The sequence below is a fragment of the Zootoca vivipara genome, chromosome 6 (assembly GCF_965207765.1).
Source record: "Zootoca vivipara chromosome 6, rZooViv2.hap1.1, whole genome shotgun sequence".
Classification (NCBI taxonomy): domain Eukaryota; kingdom Metazoa; phylum Chordata; class Lepidosauria; order Squamata; family Lacertidae; genus Zootoca; species Zootoca vivipara.
In genome coordinates, this window is record NC_142589.1 from 21,609,919 (window position 1) to 21,632,514 (window position 22,596).

At 47.4% G+C, this 22,596-nt stretch overlaps 1 protein-coding gene and 1 long non-coding RNA gene across 2 annotated transcripts in view; both read left to right on the plus strand.

The window, feature by feature from the left end:
- Positions 1-109: 109 nt before the first annotated feature.
- On the plus strand, positions 110-4,961 carry LOC148685275 (uncharacterized). The gene is made up of 3 exons (XR_015950480.1): positions 110-474; positions 720-818; positions 4,602-4,961. It is a non-coding gene; the product is annotated as an uncharacterized LOC148685275 (long non-coding RNA).
- Positions 4,962-12,024: 7,063 nt separating this feature from the next.
- The window catches only part of VWA5B1 (von Willebrand factor A domain containing 5B1), a 67,017-nt gene continuing 56,445 nt past the window's right edge, over positions 12,025-22,596 (plus strand). Inside the window, exon 1 of the mRNA XM_088671760.1 lies at positions 12,025-12,193. The gene's annotated coding sequence lies outside the window, so the exon portion shown is untranslated. The remainder of the gene's footprint in view (positions 12,194-22,596) is intronic.

A 22,596-nucleotide genomic window follows, 5' to 3' on the forward strand; every position in this document is an offset into this window, starting at 1 on the left:
CCGGGCGGGAAACGCAGTCCGCGTCGCTGCTGTACCGGGAGCTATAAGTTCCTCCTTCCACTCCTGGTTCTCTGATTCGGAGGGTCTCGCTCTCTCTCCCTCTCCCTCCCCCTCTCCAATTGGGACCCAGTTTGTTAGCCAAATACTTATTTCAGCTAGCCCCCTGAAATATTGATTGATTGAATTTATATGCCACCCGATACCCAGCAAGTCTCAAGGTGGTTCACAGAAAAGAAATTTTATTTCCAACACCGCCATCCTCCCTCCCTCTCTCTTTGCCACCTCCTTTCTTACTCTGCCTCTTCCTCCCCACTCTCCTGTGTATTAGTGGGGAAGGCCAGATCACAGACGTCTGAGCTGATGGCTAACAGAGGGTTTTTGAAATTAGGCCTAAGGCGGGAAAATGTATCCCATTTAATTTTCCTTGATCTCTCAGCAGCCTTCGATACCATTGACCATGGTATCCTGTTGGGGGTGAGTAGCACTGCTTTGCGGTGGTTCCAATCCTACATGGATGGTCACTTCCAGAGATGCTTGAGGGGAGGGTGTTCTTTGGCCCCATAGAGCCTTCAATGTGGGGTTCCTCAATGTTTGATTTCATCCCTTTTAACACCTACATGAAACTGCTGAGTGGGGTTATCCGGCGTTTTAGAGTACAGTACTGTACATTGTCAGCAATACACTGATAACTCAGTTCTGTTTCTCCTTTGCATCTGCAGGTGGACCATTGTCTTGCCTCAGTAATGGACTGGATGAGAGCTTTTAAACAAGCACAACTGATGCACTGTTAGTGGGCAGTTCCCTAGACTGCATGGATGGTAGGTTGCCTCCTCTTGACAAAGTTATGCTGCCTCTCAGTGGTGCGGAGTGCCTTCCATTCCATCAGCTTTGGCTGGTGGCCCAGCTTTGGCTCTATCTGGACAGGTATACAGTGGTACCTCTGGTTACAGATGCTTCAGGTTACAGACTCTGCTAACCCAGAAATAGTACCTTGGCTTAAGAACTTTGCTTCAGGATGAGAACAGAAATCGTGTGGCAGCAGCAACAGGAGGCCCCATTAGCTAAAGTAGTACCTCAGGTTAAGAACAGTTTCAGGTTAAGAATGGACCTCCAGAATGAATTACGTTCTTAACACGAGGTACCACTGTGGCCTAACTTCTGTCTATGCTCTGGTAACCTCTTGGTTAGATTACTGCGATGTGTTTTACTGCCTGTGCGAGTATCATGGGCGTAGGCAGGGGGGGCAGGAGGGGGCAATTGCCCCCCCTAGAAGCAGGGCCACTGGCCAGCCTGCCCCACTGCCCGCCCGGTGCCGTCTCCCTTCTCCCTGGCTGGCTGTGGGGCGGGCGGCGGGAAAGCACCAGAGCCGCGCAAAGCGTTTGGCTGGCTTTCCCTCCCTCCGCCCCACAGCCAGCAAGGGAGAAGGGAGACGTCCCTTCTAGCCGGCTGGCTGTGGGGCGGGCGGAGGGAAAGCCAGGCAACCGCTTTGCGCGGCTCTGGGGCTTTCCCTCCACCTGCCCCAGCGATTGCAGAGGGGGAGGAGGAGATCGGAGCAGCCCGATTTCGGGCTGATCCTGGCTCCCCCTCTTCCCTTCCGATCGTGGAGGGGGAGGAGGGAGTCGGAGCAGCCCGATTTCGGGCTGATCCTGGCTCCCCCTCGCCCCTTCCTATCGCGGAGGGGGAGGAGGGAGTTGGAGCAGCCCGATTTCGGGCTGATCCTGGCTCCCCCTCGTCCCTTCCAATCGCGGAGGGGGAGGAGGGAGTCGGAGCAGCCCGATTTCGGGCTGATCCTGGCTCCCCCTCGTCCCTTCCAATCGTGGAGGGGGAGGAGGGAGTCGGAGCAGCCCGATTTCGGGCTGATCCTGGCTCCCCCTCGCCCCTTCCGATCGTGGAGGGGGAGGAGGGAGTCGGAGCAGCCCGATTTCGGGCTGATCCTGGCTCCCCCTCGTCCCTTCCGATCGTGGAGGGGGAGGAGGGAGTCGGAGCAGCCCGATTTCGGGCTGATCCTGGCTCCCCCTCGTCCCTTCCGATCGTGGAGGGGGAGGAGGGAGCCGGAGCAGCCCGATTTCGGGCTGCTCCGATGTGGCCCCGCCCCCGCCCCTTGGCCCCGCCCCTTGCTCCCCGCCCCTTGCCCCCCCCCTGATTTTCATCCTGGCTACGCCCCTGGCGAGTATACTGAAGCACATAAATCTGACCTTTGGAGAGTTTGCAAGTAAACCATTTTTAACTTGCCAAACGTGGTCTTTTCCTGTGCTAGGGGAAGAGGGGAACTTTGGAAAGGAACTTTTAAAGGGGACATTTTGGAACTCACTTAGAAGGGCATATCTTAAAGGTTTTACAGCCTATATTACAGGCATCCCCAAACTTCGGCCCTCCAGATGTTTTGGACTACAATTCCCATCTTCCCTGACCACTGGTCCTGCTAGCTAGGGATCATGGGAGTTGTAGGCCAAAACATATGGAGGGCCGCAGTTTGGGGATGCCTGCTATATTAGTTCGCTGATTACTTTGTGATGTTATATCTCTGCTGGGGTTCTTACACCAAATAGTACTTGCCCCAATCTTGGATCTTGGCATCCAGGAATTCTGGATATACATTTTTTGCACCAACAAACCAAACCAACACCTTTAGAATTTTGTCCCTGTATTCAGCAGTTCTGGGTCCTAGTCTATAACGAGCTTTCTAAAATAGTAAAGGAGCTAATTGCTTATGTGCCTGTCCTATTTTTATTATCCTTGTTTAATGGACCAAATAAGGAGATTGTCTGAACTTTGGCTGTTGTTTTTATCAATTGCAGCTGTATTACAATTATGGAAAGCCTTAGATATTGTGGTGCTATGACTAAACAACATTTGATCCATCACTATTTTTTGGGGGTGGTCATCTATAATGTATTGTTATGAGTTTGTGGTTGCTATACACCCTAAATTCCTGGGTCTAGTAGGTGTTGGAATTTAATTAAGGCTTGGGGTATTAAAACCAGGAAATAGCCAGACCCGGGTGGACACCTCCAATCCTTTAATTAAGCCAAGTGTTAAAGGCTAATTAAGCTACGCTAACTTCCTCATTGGGACGCAGGTGGTGCTGTGGGTTAAACCACAGAGCCTAGGGCTTGGTGATCAGAAGGTCGGCGGTTCGAATCCCTGCGACAGGGTGAGCTCCCGTTGCTTGGTCCCAGCTCCTGCCAACCTAGCAGTTCGAAAGCACGTCAAAAGTGCAAGTAGATAAATAGGGACCGCTACAGCGGGAAGGTAAACGGCATTTCCGTGTGCTGCTCTGGTTTGCCAGAAGCGGCTTTGTCATGCTGGCCGCATGACCTGGAAGCTGTACGCTGGCTCCCTCGGCCAATAATGCGAGATGAGCGCGCAACCCCAGAGTCAGTCACGACTGGACCTAATGGTCAGGGGTTGCTTTACCTTTACCTTTAACTTCCTCATGAGGCAAACATCTGGGGTGATGGGCCATTAAGAAGAATGAAAGATCAAGGGACTCTGTCCGAGATAGCAAATGGGTGAGACTGCTGCCTCCCTCTACTGATAAAGCTGGAGCTTAGAGTAGAGAGATTTATAAAATAGAGCTGCTGTGATGTAAACTAGAAAGAAAGAGGGAGAGCTTGATGTAGGATCTCAGTTTGGATCCTAGGCTGTGCCTATGGAGGAAGCAAGACCCTCTTAGAGTGTTAATGCGATGAACCCCTCCATCGTAGGCTCAGGTTGTATATATGTATAAATAAACCATGTATCATAACAACACCATGGTCTCTGTTGTGACTCATTTCCAAGAGGAAACATGGACTCTGGGTAAGCTACCTGGAGCCCCTGGAATCTTGCGCCGCTCAGAGATTGGGGTGGCGTGCAACAGGACAATCAAGAGGAAGAATGCCTTCACACAGCACAGTCTTTATGGAAGTCGGTAGCACTGGGTATAGCGATGGCCACCAACTTGGATGTTTTTTAAACAGTATGTTTATTGCAAGGGCAAAGAGAAGCCACAATCGTTCAGCGTGGTATGGTGGAACTTGGTTGTCTATACCTCCAACTCAGATGCTTGGCCTTATATACCAGAAACAGCCGGTGAAATTTGGATGTTATGATGTTTTTTCGTTACCATAGACTATCTTCTGGAATTCTTCACCTGCTTATTAGATCTTTTAATAATATGCGAAAGGCTTCAAACCCATCCTGTGTTGGGAATGTCTTTTTTTATGTTTAACATACAAAAAAGAGGCAGGGGGGGAACCTTTTAAAATTTCTGCCTGATGTGATGATCTTAAAGCCCAGACCTCTTAGAGTTAAAGGGAGACCTCAGAAGCCCCATTCTCTCCCTATAGCCTCGTCACTTGCTCTGGGTTTTGTTTCAATAATGGTTTTTATTTTTTTGCCTGTCTGGAAAGATGCTTGTCCTTGGCTCCATCATTGCCAGAATATTTGCTGCATGGTACGAACAGCGTATGAGGGATTGCTTTGCATTTTTGCCCGCCTTGCTTCTCTTCCCCACTTCCCTACCAGCGTGCATGGCCTAATTAACTTTTGATTCTTCAACGCTGCTCGCTTTGCGCTGAAATGAACTTAGGGGTCTCGCTGCCTTGTTTTTTTCCAAGGTGACATTGCAGCCTTCGCCATGGCAACCGTGTCGCCGGGCCCGAGAGGGGGCTGAGAGGCGCAAAAGCCACAAGGAGACTGTCAATGGGAAATGGCAGCATTGGAAAGACTTGATTGAAGAGCCGCACGCAAGAGAACGAGCAAGGAGAGACTGGAGACATGCCTCCCCAGCTCCCCAAAAGTGAAGCAAATTCAATCTTTTGAAACATTAGCTAAACTTAGGCCTGTAACGTTGACAGAGAAGAGAGGAGGGAGATGGTGCAATTTGAGTATTAACTTCACATGCAGAGCCAGTAAGCTGACCTCATCGTTTGCTGTACGCATGCCAATGAATCCAGTAAATAAATAAATATAGTGTTGTATTTTTATTTTATTTAAAAGCATTTCTAAGTGCTTAATAGACATTTTTTTAAAAAATATTTATGTAGCACATGAAACTAGCAGTAAACGACAAAACAGCACTACGAAATAAAATGGCACATCCACACCGTACATTGGGGGTGGCGTCCCCCAAAGAATTCCACAGACTATAGTTTACCCCTCACAGAACTACAATTCTCAGCACCCTTTAAAAAGTTATGAAAAAGTTAGAAACGGGCATCTATTAACCATCGCAGAGAGAGATATATTTTAACTGCCTGCGTTGTTGTCATCAGGCACTCAAAAATTAATACAGAAGGCTCCTGCTAAGTCTCTACTGGCAGAGTATTCCACAGGACTCGGCTGACAACACTAGACACTCTTATTTCTTGTTATCAAGTGAGCCTCGCCAACTCCGGGGATGACCAACGGTGCTCCTGCCGATGATCTCAGTTTTTGAGGAGGGATATATGGATTCAGGTAGAACGCATTGCAGTAGTCCAGCTTCAAGATTTAAATGTATGGCAAGGGTGTGCCCTTTAGGTCATACTTAGCTGAGACAGGGACCCAGGTGGCGCTGTGGGTTAAACCACAGAGTCTAGGGCTTGCTGATCAGAAGGTCGGCGGTTCGAATCCCTGCAACGGGGTGAGCTCCTGTTGCTCGGTCCCAGCTCCTGCCCACCTAGCAGTTCGAAAGCACATCAAAGTGCAAGTAGATAAATAGGGACCGCTCCGGTGGGAAGGTAAACGGCGTTTCCGTGCGCTGCTCTGGTTCGCCAGAAGCAGCTTTGTCATGCTGGCCACATTACGCAGAAGCTGTCTGCGGACAAACGCCGGCTCCCTCGGCCTATAGAGCGAGATGAGCGCCGCAACCCCAGAGTCGGACACGACTGGACCTGATGGTCAGGGGCCCCTTTACATTTACCTTTAACTGAGACAAAGGAGTGTGGCAATTCGGTCCCTTTGCTGCACTGACTGTCATATAATGATTTAAGCTGGAATATTCTATTTAGTCTATTTGTATACTATCAATATTTACAGGTCACTTTTCGCCACAGATGGTTGCAAAGCGGCTTACACAATCCATCGATCAAAATCTCACGGTGTTTGAAACAAACAGAAGCAACAGGAAGAAAGCATCAGACCAATAAACAGGGGTAGCAAAAATTGCTTAAAAGGCCCCCTGAAATAAATTAAAAATTAAAAAGTCACTTCACATGGGAGCAGTGGGACTTACTCCTCAGTAAACAAATATAGACTGGCACTGCTGAAAGAGACACAGAAAGCTGTTGTGTCTCCTTTGGCTCCTAGCCACTGCTTTTCCCCAGAAAAGGGTTGGGAAAAGGCTGAGTTGCAAAAGGTTCATTCCCACCACCAGCTGAAGGACACAGAGAGGAAAACGGAGACATCATAATAAGCAGGACGGAGACATCCCTGGCGCTCAGCCCAGCGTTCACTCAGTCAATTAGATCATGCGTCTACATTAAACTTGTCAGATATGATACATTTCCCCAGTTCTTGTGGGTTCCCAAGGAGCAGAAGGGATAAGGAAAGGGTGTGCATCAAAATAAAGGGTGGGTTTTGCAGAATATCGTTTTGCAGTCCTGAAAGGTGGAGATGGGTTATTTTAAAAGTGTGGATCAACAGGCACACACACTTTGAGGTAGGATGCTGAGAATGGCATCAAGGTGGCCTGCCTTGCTGGGAGGGGGCAGCCTCTGCTATCACAGTGGTCTCAACTACAGGCAGTAGCTGGCTTATACCTCCGATTTGAGATGTTTTGGGGGCAGAGAGAGACCCTAAGCCAGCCTGGCTACCAGCAAGTAATGGCGTTGAGCCAGCTGGTGCAGCAAAGGGACTGAATTGACACACTCCTCTGTCCCAACTGAGTATGACCTAAAGAGCACACCCATGCCATACATTTAAACCAGGCACCCCCAAACTTCAGCGCTCCAGATGTTTTGGACTACAATTCCCATTTTCCCTGACCACTGGTCCTGTTAGCTAGGGATCATGGGAGTTGTAGGCCAAAACATCTGGAGGGCCGCAGTTTGGGGATGCCTGATTTAAACCTTGAAGCTGGATTACTGCAATGCATTCTCCGCGGGGCTGCCCTTGGTCCTGGTCCTTGTTCCAGCTGGTGCAGAATGCGGTGGCCAGATTGCTGATGGGGGCATCTGGCTGGGAACATGCAACACCTTAGTTAAGCATCAGCCCATCTACTACGGAGCCAGCAGGTTCAAGGTCCTTGTGCTAATTTACAAAGACCTGGACAACTTAGGTCCTGGGTACCACAAGGACTGCCTGAACCCATCCTCCCTATGTCTATCCCCCTTAAAATCTGACCCTCCCGCCCTCTGCTTTGTACACAATTGGGCAGAAATAGCTGGTTACTATGAACAATTGAAGGAGAAATTAAGTGATTGGTTTCAGTATGTACAGATAAATGAAGCATTTAAAATAGACAAAAAAGTTGGATTTCAAACAGAGAAATCAAAATTGGAAACAGAATTCATAGAGGCAAATAGTAAAAATTTGTCCAGAATGTATAATTTATTGTTAGAGTGGCATTTGAAGGATGAGCAAACAAAAACGGTTATGATTGAATGGGCCAAAGATTTGGGTCACAATGTTATGATGTCAGATTGGGAAAAGTTGTGGAGGAATGGTATGAAATTCATGGCATGCACTGCATTGAAGGAGAATTTAATTAAAATGATGTATAGTTGGTATCTGACACCGGTTAAATTAGCGAAAATGTATCATAAAGGTGACAACAAGTGTTGGAAATGTAAAGAGGAAATAGGCTCATTCTATCATATGTGGTGGACATGCCCCAAGATAAAAGGCTTCTGGGAAATGATTTATAATGAAATGAAAAAGATATACAAAAACACATTTTTGAAAAAACCAGAGGCCTTTTTACTTGGAATAGTTGGGGATGAAATCCCCCCAAAAAGATGTCAACTTGTTTATGTACGCCACCACAGCTGCGATGATCTTACTTGCGAAATATTGGAAGAAAGAAGAATTGCCCTCTTTACATGAATGGCAAATGAAAATGTTGGACTTTATGGAATTAGCAGAATTGACAGGAAGACTCCGAGACCAGGCGGATGGGAGAATGGAGGAAGATTGGAAAAAATTCAAAGTGTATTTAGGGAATTATTTCTGAGTAATAAAAGATTGATCATCTAGGGAAATACCGAAGTTAAGGCATTAGGGGGGAAAAGGAAAAGATTATAAAACAGGAAATTGAGTTATGAAGATAAGATTGTGATTAAGATGAATTAAGAAAAATATGATGATGAACTTAAAAAGTAATGAGCTAGAAACTGTTACAGGTGATTTTAAAATGAAAATCAGATAGAAGGGACTTGGGGAAGCAAAAGAGACAATGACTTAAAAGATGATATAAGATGTTTATTGTTTATTGTTTTTGTCATTTTGTATTTTTATGTTTTGTAGTGTTATTTTGTTAATGTGTTATTTTTTTAAAAAATGTGTTTATAAAATCTAATAAAAAACATTATAAAAAAAGAAACAGCTGGTTACTTATTTTTATTTAAATAAATAAATAAAGGGACATAGGGAGGTTTTCTGCCCAGCCCTGCACTGCAATGGATCCTAGGGCCTTAGAGTGTACTCCTGTTGGTTCCTGGGCAAGTCAAACCACCTGCAAGCCCTTCTGACTGCAGGAAAATGCTTCCCTTGCCCACACAGTTTGAAATCAAACTAAGCAGCCCAAGGAAGCAGGCTGTGCAGTCATCAATGCTGGTTAGCTGACAGGAGGCAGCTGCAAGACCTTTGCCCAGCATGCTTTAAAATCAAACCACATGGGCAAAGGAACATTTCCCCACTGCAGAGCAGATCAGCTTGAATGGAGAAGGGAAACATAGGATGATTGACAAGCAGGTGTCCCCATGCACTTGTCTCTGGTAGGTGACGAGGCAAACTTTGGAAGGAATTCACAGGGGCATATTTTAAAGGTCTAACAGCCTATATTTTCATGCTCTATTTTGCTGCATGTTTTGTGATTTTAAGTCTTTGACGGAGTTCTCGGAGCACTTCTCTCACCAAAGAGTACTTGCCCTGGATCTTGGTATCCAGGGAATTCTCCTTTGATATTTATTTATTTTTCCCTTGCCACCAGCAGGCCCTGTCCGGGTAAAGCCAACAGGATGCCCTCCAGATGTTATTGAACTGTCAATCAGACCCAGCCCACATGGCCAAATGTCAGGTATGGTGAGAACTGAGATTTAAAATGCTCACAATGTTGTTGGGAAGATCCACATCATGCATCAAAAGTACATCCAGTGTTTGTTTAAAGCACATCATTTTCCCCAAAGAATCCTGGGAACTATAGTTTGTTATAGGTGCAGGGAGTTGTAGCTGTGTGAAACACACACGTCTTTCAGATTTCAGCCTTCTCACTGTTAATAACTGTAAAGTCTGTTCAACCAAACAACTATTATTATTATTATCATCACCATTATTTTACAACCAAAAGTGGACACTGATGCACCATACGCAATATCAAAATAATCAACAAATGAGCAACTTGGAGACATGCGTTTCTATCTAACTGTTATACGTACTCAGAGTAGACCTGTTAAAATTTATGGAACTAAGTTAGTCATGTCCATTAACTTCAGTAGGTCTACTCTGAGTAGGACTAGCATTGCCAGCAACCCATGGTGTTCTGAATAATGTATGAATAATGAACCCTCACCAGGTTTCCAGTCTGCCCTGCCCCTTTGTACCTCTATGTGATGAATTATTTTTTTCTGAGATGGCTATTAATAAAACCTTTTTGATACCGGGTGTCTATGATAAGTTTACTTGCAGCCTTCTAGTCCTATTTGGGCCTGAGGGCCACCAGCAAAATAATGACTACTTGGGATAGATGTTTCATTCTTTTTAAAAAAGACAATGGGAAATACCAGCAAGGCTAAACTTTTCATCTGCAGCAACACTTACATACAGGGCCCATTCCAGAGAGAAGGGCTGCGTATGCAATATACTGTACATTGAAAGCACATTTGAAGCACACACCCTCCCCAAGAATTCTGGGCACTGTGTTTCTTGGAATTGTAACTCTGTGAGGGGTAAACTACAGTGCCCATAATTCTTTGAGGCAAAGAATGTGCTCTGAATGTGCTTTGAAGGTACAGGGTGTATCGAGCCTGCAAAGCTTGTGCATATGTTGTGGCCTTATAAGCAAAAGAAATCCCATTCTCAGGCTGCGTACTTTGAATCTCAACCAGATGAAGAAGACCTCTGAAAGTGCCTTCTCCAGATCTCCCCCACCCCACCCTGACACAAAATCCCTGGATCTGGTGCTGCTCATCGACCTGTCTGTCCTCTTCTCTATGTGAACTAAGCACTCTCATCTGTAGCACTCTAGAACATTTTACACTTGAGTCCTTTTTAAAAGTGGATCACACAAGCAAGTGCTGTTGTCTGGGTAGGTCTTGGGGGGAGCAGTCCATTAACCCCCCCACTACCCCCACTGCAACGCAACAGGGCTAGCTTTTCACATTTTGAAGCAAGGCTGAAATCCTGCACACATTTAGCTGAGGGCCAAGTCCCATTTTACTCAGCAGAACTTACTTCTGTGTAGATGTGCCAAGGATCATTCCCATCTAACAGTGCAAGCATGGCCACATCTACTCAGAGGTCAGTCCTATTGAATTCAACGGGGCTTACTCTCAAGTATGGGAAGTTAGGATTGCGGCCAAAGTGAGATGTAGAGCATTGGACTGGGATGTGAGACCCACTTTCAAATCTGCACACAGCCTCAAAGGTTTCTGGCAACCCCTGTTTCTCACCCTAACCCACCTCACAGGGTTGTTGTGAGAATAAAATGGGGAGGGGGAGAACGATGTATGCTTCCATATGAAGGACCTCATAAATCCAGAATCCAGCTGCACCACTCAGAGAGTCTGTCCACTCAAGACCTTTCTAGCCCAGCATCCTGCTCTCACAGTGACCTGACAAATAGGAAACTCACAAACAGGATCTACCCACTTGTGACTTCCAGCAACCAACACTCAGAGGCAGATTGCCTCCAACAGTATCAGGGGTGCCAACTTGAATAAAACATGGGGGTGGAGGCAGGTAAGCCCCGCCCCACATAATTGATGGCATGACGCAGTGCACACACACCATTTGAATGGCAATGTTCATCAACTTTGGGGACCCCTGGCCCCCCAAATATTTTATTGGGGGGGGGCTGAAGGGACACTGGTCCCTGGGAGTTGGCTCCTATGAACAGTGGAAGGGGAATCTAGGCTCTGTGGTTATCCTCTGTAAAGTTACCTAACCTCCTTCAAAATCCACCCAAGGTGATGGCTATCACTGCAGTTTATTGGAGCAAATTGCACAGCTTAACTGTGAGGTCCTGAATTTTCCAGTGTTCAGCTCCATTAGTGTCCCCCCCCCCAAGTTCTAGTACTATAATAGGAGAGGTGGAGAAGTAACCCCCCCCAAAAAAAAACCCACACACAATTCTCTGGAAAGTCTACTGGAATCACTTCTGTTTGTTCCTTGCAACTGCTGAGTAACGCAGACAATCCTAGATCAAACTGGGGGAAATGATCCCAATAGTGGCAAATAATAATGAATCACTAATAATAAGGATGGAAGTGCTATTGTCGTAGGATAGATGGCCACCGCTCTGGAAACCCTGTTCTGGCGTGCAATCCTGGTCCAGGCTGCTCTCCTGCGTGCTGCTGACACCCCGAAAATACCCCCTGCCAGATGGCAAACTGCTCCAGCCCAGCCGGACCGGCAGGGCAGCTGCAGTTCTCGCGTTTGAGGCAGCTCTGCCTTGCCTCCACCCAGCTGGGATGGAGAGAGAGGCCGGTCCAAGGCATGGGCTGTCGCGGAGCTGGTGCTCCTTGTGCCCTTCCAGGATGCTGAGCGCCTGTTGAATCCCACAGGTTGCTGCTGAGCATCCCTCATTCCCCTCCCTCCCTCCCTGATTCCTTATCTCATGTCTCCTCTCTCTGTGTGGCTTTCTCTCACACACTGTCTCTCACACACACAGAGCACAGAAGCGAGAAAAGGTTTCCTGTTGGCTTGCCATCGCCTAGACCGGTCCAGCCCGTTCTGGACCACTGAGCCGAGCAAGCGGAGCGAGCGAGCGCTCAGGAACCTGCAAAGTTGATCCGGCATCTCTCCCCTCGACACCTCCCAGTTTCCCGGCTCATCTCTCCTTCCAGACAAGGTAGGAAAGACGGGAAAGCAAAGCAGCGACTTTCTCATCTTGATCTCTCCTTTCTTTTTCTTTTTCTTTTGGGGGGGGGGCGAGGGGGTGTTAAAGATTGGCCTCTGCTGCGGTGCCAGGGTCTGCGTTCCTTCTGCGTGCCTGTCTGTTGTCTGCACTTTTCTTCCCATAGCGCCGTATTCCATGTCTAGTTAGTTGTGTATGTGTAGCTGGGCACTTCACCTTCCCTGTCTGAACATTTCTACAGGCTCCAGCAGCTCCCACTTAGAGGAAGAGAGAGAGAGAGAGAGAGAGAGAGAGAGAGAGAGAGAGAGAGAGAGAGAGAGAGAGAGAGAGAGAGAGAGAGAGAGAGAGAGAGAGAGAGAGAGATCCTGTTTTCCAAAGCATCATTTTCCACCAGTCTCTTAAGGGATGTTGTTGGCAAAGGGGAGGCAGAATTGGGTGTCAAAAAGCTGGAGCAGCACAGAACCCCCTTTGCTGGCTGAAAAGGATGTGTGTTTGTTTATTTGTGTGTGTGTGTGTGTGTGTGTGTGTGTGTGTGTGTGTGTGTGTAACAGCACCAGAGCCCCAGTTTAAAAAACAACAACCCTGCCAAGGTGCCATTGAAAGTGCCAATTCTCTACATTCAGACTTGTTTTGATGGTTGATGTCTCTCTGGTGGATATAGGAATAAAGAGTTGCTTGACAAAATCACAGGCTCCCTCAAGCTGCCTGAATATCATCTCTAGATCAGACCTCTCTAACACGATCCATATAGCCTGCAGGGGCTTTCATCTATTTCATTAATTACCCTCTCTATGGCTGCTAAGCTGCTAGATCATATGAAACATCAAGAACTGTAATTCTCCCCTCTCTCCTTCCTCCCCTCCTTTCTTCTTCCCCACCATTGCTTCTGCCCTCTCTTCCCCTCTTGTTACATGCAGATTGTAAGCTGTGCAGGGCAGGGACCTGGTCTTACGTAGCTCTGGAAAGTTCCATGTACTTTGACTGCACTGTATCAGCACATTGTTATTAGTTAAAATAATCTTAAACCATTGGTGAGCTATGATTTTTGCAGTGCTTTCAAAATGGTTTCATCTCGCAGCGGGGGGCTAGGACTGAGAGTCAAGTGCTTTGCCCCCCAAAATCTTTCCCCCCACAAATGCATGTCATTTTGGAACAGTTAGTAGTGAGGGAAGAGCATTTTGGACACATGTTTTGAAGCATAGCTTGGGTTTGTCGAATCGCCTTTGCGTTTCACCCAGGAGGGCTCAGGCACTGGAGCTAATTGCCACTTGATTCAGATTAAGTTTGAATCAAACAGGATTGGCTGCAATCCCCCCCTCCTTTGCATTTTTTGAAATCGCAAGGTTACTATTAGACTCTGTTGGAGCTACTGCATCTACCCACCCATTCCATTGTTGTGGAGAAATCAACACCATGACAGCTTAAATACATGAACTCAACTCTAGTGCGTGCTACTCAGACTTGGTACAGTCCCTCCTGGGCTAGCAGTGTGTGTGAAATCTCAAGTTTTGAATGTGCCATTGCTAAACCTTGGAGCTCCGTTTCGCTCCCTGCATTTTTAAGAATTCCCCAGGGGGTATTCAGTAGAAATCTCATGTCCACACTTCTTCTAAAGGACCTCAGAACTTACTATTTCACCATTCCAAAAACTTGAGGAAATTAACTGGAAATATTATATTCTAGCAACAAGTAAACTTAACATTCATCTGCTGTGGTTGAGAGTCCAGTACGCTTCGACTAATCACTCTAACAGCCTTGTGTAATTTGAGGTAGGTCAGTATAGTTATCCCCATACTGCAGATGGGAAGACTGAGGCCAAGCGAATAGGCAGTTACCTAAGGGTACCTCTTGAGTTTGTGGCAGAGGGCGGATCTGAACTGAGGACATTCTGGTTCACAGCTGAGTTTTGGACAGAGAGATCCTGAGAGAGCACAGGAGATGGGGGCACAGAGGCCTTCTGCTCTGTTTAGACTCGAGTCTCCCATGGTGATGATTTGAGGGCTGCAGTGGAGAGTAATGGGTCTTCTCTTCCCTGCCTAATTGGGTTTCCTCTCCCCCCCCCACCCCATCAGCGCGCCATTGTAGAGATTGGGAGATGGAAGGTACAAAGACCACATCCACACCACAAATTAAAAGCATTATGACACCACATTAAGCAGTCATGGCTTCCCCTCAAAAAACTGGGAAGTGCAGTTTGCTGAGGGAGCTGAGAGTTGTTAGGAGACCCCCTTTCCCCCCTCCCAGTACTATAATTCCCAGAGTTCTCTGTGAAGAGGGATTGATTGTTAAACCACTCTGAAAACTATAGCTCTGTGAGGAGAATAGGGGTCTCTGTGCACCCGTAACAAACCAGAGCTCCCAGAATTCCTTGGGGGAAAGCCATGACCGTCAAAGGTGGTACAGTATTATAGTGCTTTAAATATATGGTGTGAATATGGCCGAAGTCCAGAACAGACCAATGTTATTTTCAGTCCGTGATTCTCAAGATATACACACACACAGTATATATATATATTTTGGGCACCAACTTCATTGGTATCCTAGACTTGCCCAGCAATAAGGCTGAGAAGGTGAAAATGGTGCCACCACAAAAAGTGAAGCAGCTATGACAGCCACGCCCCCAGCATGGATGGAAACACCACTGGTTCCCCCCAATCACAGGCTGATGCTGCAGCCACATCTGTATGCCAGCCAGTCCACTCACTAAAGTAGGCGGACAAATATATCAGTTTTGGCTTTCCCTCTGTCAGTTTTGGTTTTCCAATCTCAAAATCACTTAACGTTTCTGCAGCAATTTGCAATCTTTTTTAAAAAAACAAAATCATGAAAATTTAGCACAATTTTTGTGCAAATTTGCATGTTTTTGCAAGCCATTTGCCTAATAAAATGCTTCTTTGTGTGATGAACATTTCCCACGGGGTGTGCATATTTGTACACACTGGTTGGCTGGGAAACTGCATCCCCAAAACCAGAGACATGCAAATTTTGAAGGATCATTTTATTTTGGTTTTGATATTGCAGGGTAAGAGGAGGACTGGATCCGTTCAGTGGGCAAGATTCTTATTTCAACACACACACACACACACACACACACACACACACACACACACCACAGAGTGAGTCAGCAGTAAATCACACCGTGTAAAGTTGGAGTTAACCCTTTATTAGCAAAAACATGACCTTCACGGACTTGGCTGAGTGTCAGGCCTAATGAGCACAGCAGTTCATCCCGGGTAGGTCTTTCCCCATGAATCAGTTGCTAAGACTGAAAATCCCCACCTGCTCACAGCCATCTAAGTCCCATACTCTACAGGAATTTTTCCAAGCAATCAGAGACTGCACTGTGTACAGCTTGCTGCTGCTCCACCCGTTTCAGTCCTCTTCTGGTTCTGGGACAAAGTGGGGAGGGGAGCTTGTTGCAGCAGATGGGGAAGACTCCCATGACTCTTCACCAGCCTGGTTTCTCTCTGCCTCTGGCCCTCCCCCCCCCTTCTTGTTTCAGCCTCAGCTTCTGATTCTGGACTTCTCTCTGCTACAGACTCTCCCAGCTCACTAAGCCCTGTTACCTCTTCAGCTTCCAACACCTCCTCTTCCTAGTTTTCTCCCTCTGACTACTTATCGCTGTCCCACCACCACTCCTTGGGCTCTAAGCTTTCTTCCCTTGGTGGTTCCCCAGCTGGTTCCTCCCACTATTCCTCTGAATCCAACCAATCTAGGGCATCCAGCTTGACCCGAGGCCACCCACCTGTCACAATGACATCAGGTGGCCCATTTGGGTGACAAATAAAAAAAAAAAGTTGTTCCCAAGCTGCCTTTATTGAACAGCTTCTGGGATCGAGTGGGCTTCAGAAAGAAAAACTCAGCCAGTCATCTAGGCAGGGCTCCCCTGCACTTAACAGTTGCACAATGAGCAACAATGAGCAGGGAAGGAGGTGCCATGTGTAGCATGCGCCCATCTATATGCCAGGAATGGCTTCACCTGTTGCATACCTGTCTGTCATGGGGCTTACTGGAGCTTGGCTGGAACCAGTAGGTTTGGAACTCCATGAAGAGTTAGCTGCTGATCACATGGCGGGGCTCCACAAAAGTGGACACCTGAAGCATCCCGCGAACTGTACCTGTTGGAGAGCTGTCTGGAGTTGATGATGGCCTTTGCCTAGCAGTCCATCACTAAACATTCCACAAACGAAACAATATTAAAAATACAATCCATAATAATCTTAGAAAGTGAATGGGGAAGCAGAGAAGAGAACTAAACATCCATTCTTACAACAGACCAGTTTACAGCATGGATTTAAAACGGAGTTTTAAAGTGTGGGTGAATAAAAAGTTTTTCACCTGACACAGAGGAGAGCCTCTCTGGGAAGGCTCTTTAAGAGCCATGGTGCCACTGCCAAATTGGGATGGGAATCTGGAAGTGCAGGAGCTCATCATGAGACCCCCCCTGCCCAACCAAGGAGCGGCCAAAAAGAAGTTTAAAATTAACTTCTATCATGCAACATCTTACTCGCCTTTTCTGTAAATGTCCCAAATGCAGCAACCTTTTCTCACATTTTGGTTGCCCTTTTCTGAACCTTTTCCAACTCTGCAATATCCTTTTCGTGGTGAGTCAATCACAACTATACACAATATTCCAAATGTAGTCGCACCATAGGTAAAGGTAAAGGGGCCCCTGACCATCAGGTCCAGTCGTGTCCGACTCTGGGGTTGCGGCGCTCATCTCGCTCTATAGGCCAAGGGAGCCGGCGTTTGTCCGCAGACAGCTTCCGGGTCATGTGGCCAGCATGACAGCTGCTTCTGGCGAACCAGAGCAGCACACGGAAATGCCGTTTACCTTCCCGCCGGAGCGGTCCCTATTTATCTACTTGCACTTTGATGTGCTTTCAAACTGCTAGGTGGGCAGGAGCTGGGACCAAGCAACGGGAGCTCACCCCGTTGCAGGGATTCGAACCGCTGACCTTCTGATCAGCAAGCCCTAGACAGCGCCACCTGGGTTCCTGTCTCAGCTAAGTATGACCTAAAGGGCACACCCATGCCATACATTTAAATCTTGAAGCTGGACTACTGCAATGCGTTCTACCTGAATCCATATATCCCACCTCAAAAACTGAGATCATCGGCAGGAGCACCGTTGGTCATCCCCGGAGCTGGGACCGAACAACGGGAGCTCACCCCATTGCAGGGATTCGAACCGCCTATCTTCTGATCAGCAAGCCCTAGACTCTGTAGTTTAACCCACAGCGCCACCTGTGATTTGTACCATAGATTTGTATAATGACCTTCTGATATCTGTAGCTTTGTTTTTGATTTCTTTCTCATTGCTCCCTAGCATGGAAGCTGCTGCACACTCGGTTGACACCTTCATCGAGCTATCTAATATGACCCCAAGGTCTACTATGACCCTTGGTCAGTTACTGCCAATTCAGACCTCTTAAGCATACGTGTGAAATGAAGATTATTTTACCTTAACATGCAGCGGCAGAGCAAGCTGATCGCGTGCCTGGGGCGGCGTGCATGCCCTGCTCCCAGGGCCGGGAACAGCCACCTGCGGGGTGGGGCCACCCAGGGCCTGCCACCTCCCACTCAGCTGCCCTACAGCTGAAGCGGAGGTGGCGGGCGGACCGTTGGGGGCAGCGCAAAACCTGCAGGTGCCCAGGCTACCGTGTCACTCCCAGGAGGGATGCGTGGCTCGGTCGGCTGCAGGCCCAGTGGTGAGTGCCGCCCAGCATTTTGTCACTCCCTCAGTGGTGACACCCAGGGCGACACACCCCTACCGCATCCCCCTTCCTCTGCCACTGTTAACATGCCTCCCTTTACACTTTGTTCACATTCAATTCCATTTGCCATTTTACTGTCTGTTCACTCAGTTTGGAGAGGTCCTTTTGGGATCTCTTCATGATCTCTCTCTCTTTTGCTTTCACGACCCTGTACAATTTAGTGCCATCGGCAAACTCCGCCATCTTGCTACTCACTCCTAACTTTGGATTGTTCATGAACAAGTTAGAAGGCACAGGTCCATTCTCTGAGCACAACCCCAAGCCAGTCAAATCTCCTCTGCCTATGGCAGCCCCAGTCTGTGGATGCCTCTCCCTGCTCCCTTGAGCTTCTAGGTTCTGTCACACCTACACTCCGCTGAATCAATTTCCATTAAGACTCTGTTCTTCACATGCAATTATTAGCTGTCATATCAAGACTCCATTGTGTGTGAAACTATATTTAAATGGTGCCTTCACTCCTGGAAAAATGCAGCCCCCTCTTTTTTATTCATGAAACAGGTTGAGTGTTCTCCTGCTCAACTCATCCTATGAAATGGATCCTCTGGATCCTGATCCCCAAGAATCCTTCCTTCATTTGGGCGCATTGACGCATGGTTAAACTATGGAACTTAGTTGATGGCCACCAACTTAGATGGCTTTCAAAGAGGATCAGACACATTCATGGAACAGAAGGCTATTGAGGCTTCTAGCCATGATAGCTATGCTCTGCCTCCATGGTTTGAGGCTGCAATGCTTCTGAATCCCAGTTGCCGGAAACCACAGCAGGGGAGACTGTGTGATCGGGTCCTATTTGTAGACTTCCTATGAGGAATCTGGTTGGCCATTGTGAGAACAGGATGCTGGACGAGATGGGCCACTGTCCTGATCCAGCAGGCTCGTTTGATGTTCTTATGAGGCTGGCAAGGAAACTAGAGGGGACACGTTGCTCAGACTGTCAACCCAGCTCTGAAGGAGGGATTCGATCAGGTTTGCTGCCTCTCCATCAGGCTGCAAGCTCAGCTGACCTCCTCAGGACTCCTACACCATTAACTGTTGGGTAGAGGAGGAGGTTTCAGCAGGTGCAGAGTGCCACACAGTTATTAAAGGTGCACAAACCCTCTCCTCTTTAGCATGTAGCTACAATCAGCTTCCTTCGGGGTTAGCTGAGAGCACACAGGCTGAGAGCACTGCAGCCTATGAGACCATCTTACCTTATGGCCTGGCTGGTTGATTGTGCAAGAAGTAAGGAGCTGAAGGCTGCTGGCCACTGCAGGTCCCAGTTCAAGACACACAAACACACACACACCCTTCAGCAGCTGACATGACGTGTGGAATACTAATGCTGTTAAGTCTTTCATGGATTGGAGACGTATCTGAACACAGAAACCACTACTCCAGTTTGCTGCCTTCTCCACTCCCCACTCCCTACGTATAGTTTTGCTTTGACTTGCATTCAGCAAAAATGACTGGGAGCCAGCTGAAGAAATTGCTGGCAAACAGCTCACCTGTCAGTTCAGGGATCTGCATTTGTGCAATAATCTGGCAGAGACAGCTCAGGCCACGCTCACACACACACCTCAAAAAGCAATTAATGGTATGTCCCGTTGCAATTATTCGGTTCTTTATTGAGTGCATCAGATTCTAGCAGTAAGACTTCCAATTTTGATGTGTTGCATCAATATACATGTGATATTAATGCATCTGGGATTGAGTCTTGTTTCCCTTGTCCTGTTCCTGTACGATCCCTCTGATTTGCTCTGCCTGGGGTGCTTCTCACACATGCACACTATCTCACCCATGAATTCTGGTTTAATCTGAGGAACTTTGAACAGATGCCCATTTCTCCAACAACTGACCCACAGTTCTGTGACCCGCTTGCTCTTCTGTGCAGAACAATTCTTGCCATTTGGACTTTTCATGTCCAAATGGCAAGAATGGAACCCCTTTCCAGCCTGAGGGCTGCATTGCCCCATGGGAAAACTTCCAGGAGCTGCATGACAAGCATGGATAGACCCAGAGGCAAAAGTGTTTGTGGACCTGACCCTGAACTTGCTTTAGTAAGCAATTGTTCAGCCACACGTGTCAGAGGTTTCTATACACACACTAACCCACATACATCTCTTCACTCCCTATCCAGGCAAGATAGAGGCATGGTCACAGTCCAGGGACCCATTCCAGTGAGGTCAATGCCCTTGAGAAAGAGGTGGAGCTGGGCAAGTGGGAGGCTTGCCCTAGGAAGGGGTGTGGCCTGGGGAGGAGTCTTTGCTCCTGGGCCAGAGGCTCTTCCCTCCCCATAGTATACCGGTATTTCCCACTGGCATAGCTGCCAAGTTCTCCCTCTTTTTAAGGGAAATTCCCTTATGCTGAATAGGCTTCCTCGCGAGAAAAGGGAAAACTTGGCAGCTATGCCCACTGGTCACATCAGTGTAACAGAATGCTGAAATACAGGAGTCCCCATCTGCATTGGCATCCTGCCGGCTTTGAAAGACACAACTGTTTACACAGGCTTTCCCTTGATCTCTCCACCTGCCTTAAACACTGTGTTGTTTGAATGGGATTGCCTTGCTGTGTACTGTAACAATGGATGTTTATATTTTAATGTTTATATAACCAGATTTTTGTAGGCAGTCAGATGGGTGGCATGCAAATAATAAAATTATTACTATTATTATGCTGTAATTTGCTACAAAGGCATGCAAGTGGGTTAACATTCCTCAAGCATCACCTCGTTCCTCCCATCATATCAATGCAACACCAGAATGTGCCACCATAAACGCACTTGGAGAGGAACACTAAATCTCTGGTTTACGTTCCTGCAAGAAAAGGACAGTCCTGACATAAATTACCCCTCCTTCACCTTCCTTCCAAAGAGGAGGTAGTCAGATTGTTAAGAGCAGATAGAGGACCCCTTAGCACATCAGTCAAGAGAAGCAACCTGCAGCTTTCTTCTGTTACAGCCTTACAGCCTTCACACATTTTCTCTTTCATTTATCTGTTTGGATTCTAAAGCCAACCTGCCCCCAAGAGTTCAAGGCAGATAACATGAACACAGAAAGCTACCTCGTACCAGATCAGATTATTTGCTCACCTAGTCCGGAGGATAGTCTGACTGGCTATGAGTCACTTGGGTCTCAGGCATAAAGATACGTTTCCCATTATCTGTTGTTATTTACTTACTTACGTACTTAACCTTCCAATGGTTTGACTTCACCCCCAAAGAGGCACTCCTCCGTTGTCTCCCGATACAGAAGGATGCCAACCAACCAACTTATTTAACTACGTATCGTTTTGCTTTGTTTTATTTTTTAAAAAATCTCTAAGCAGTTTACATAAAATGGCATAATATGTTCATAAAAACAGCAGCAGAAAACAGACGTTAAACATAATAAAATGATCAAAACACATAGAAAATCAACAAGTTTAAAATAAATAAATGAACATCCTGGAATTATGTTCAGGCATAGGTGCTGTCACACTAAAAGAATTATTTCTTACATAAGAAAATAAGAACAAGATGAGCCTGCTGGATCGGGCTAATGGCCCATCTAGTCTAGCATCCTGTTCTCACAGTGTAGGCTTGCCATAGTCTGGAGAGCAAAAAAAGAGGATACTCGCTTGCCTGCTCACCCCCTCCTTCCCTCCCCTCTATTACCATTGCTGTTTTCGGCCTCCTGCTCATGAGACGCTACGTCTCCAGACGATGGGAAGCTGAGCAGCTCCCAGGCCAGGCCTGGCAGTTGCAGGAAACAACACAAATCCTGATGCGCCCGCCGGAAGGCTGCGCAAGGCCTGGTGGCCGCTGGAGACATCAAGAGACCTAGAGCAGGCCGTGGCAGGCCGCCCACTTCTCCGGAGATGGCCACAGCAGAGGTGGCACCAGCATGGGCTGCAGACCTCACTCCAGACCCCACTGTGGTGCTTCCGCTTCTGGGGCACAGTGCCCTCCCGAGCATGCATGTGCCCCACCGAAAATGAATGAATAAAAATAAACCACGAAAACCTGGACATTTCATTTCAAGTGCATAAACCCACCTGGATGGGCACGCTGGCCCCCCAAAAGAAGACATGTCCAGGAAAACCATATGGCAACCCTATCACAGTGGCCAGCTATGGGAAACCCAACTGTGGAGGAAGAGCATAGCCTTCATGGTTAGTAGCTATCAATACCCTTCAGCACCATTCCCAGGCATTGGGAGTGGGGGGCGATAGTTGTCATTAAAAAATGGTGATGATATTCAGAGCACATTATGCAACGTGGGCTTGTTTAGCTAGGGGAACTTGAGGACAATGAAAATCTTAGGCCTTCCCTTGAAAGAATGCCTTCGGAGGAAATTTCAGTTCATCTCACGGAGGTAACTAGAACATTGGCGGCTGATGATGGGACAGTGGAAGTTGGTCCATCGGAGTGAATGGGGCCTGCCCCACCACCTTCAGCCAGTTTCCACTTGCTTTTTTCTTTTTTTACTTACAACCAGCCCAAGGCATGGCCCTGGCTGTCTGCTTCCTCCTCCTTAGTCTGAACTTAGTGCTCCTGTACAACTCAGCAAGGAGGAGGAGAATCGGTTCAAAGTAGGCTTTGCTAGCTCTTCCTGTCATTGACTCTGGCACCATCTAGTGTTGGCCTCCTTGCCTTCCACCCAC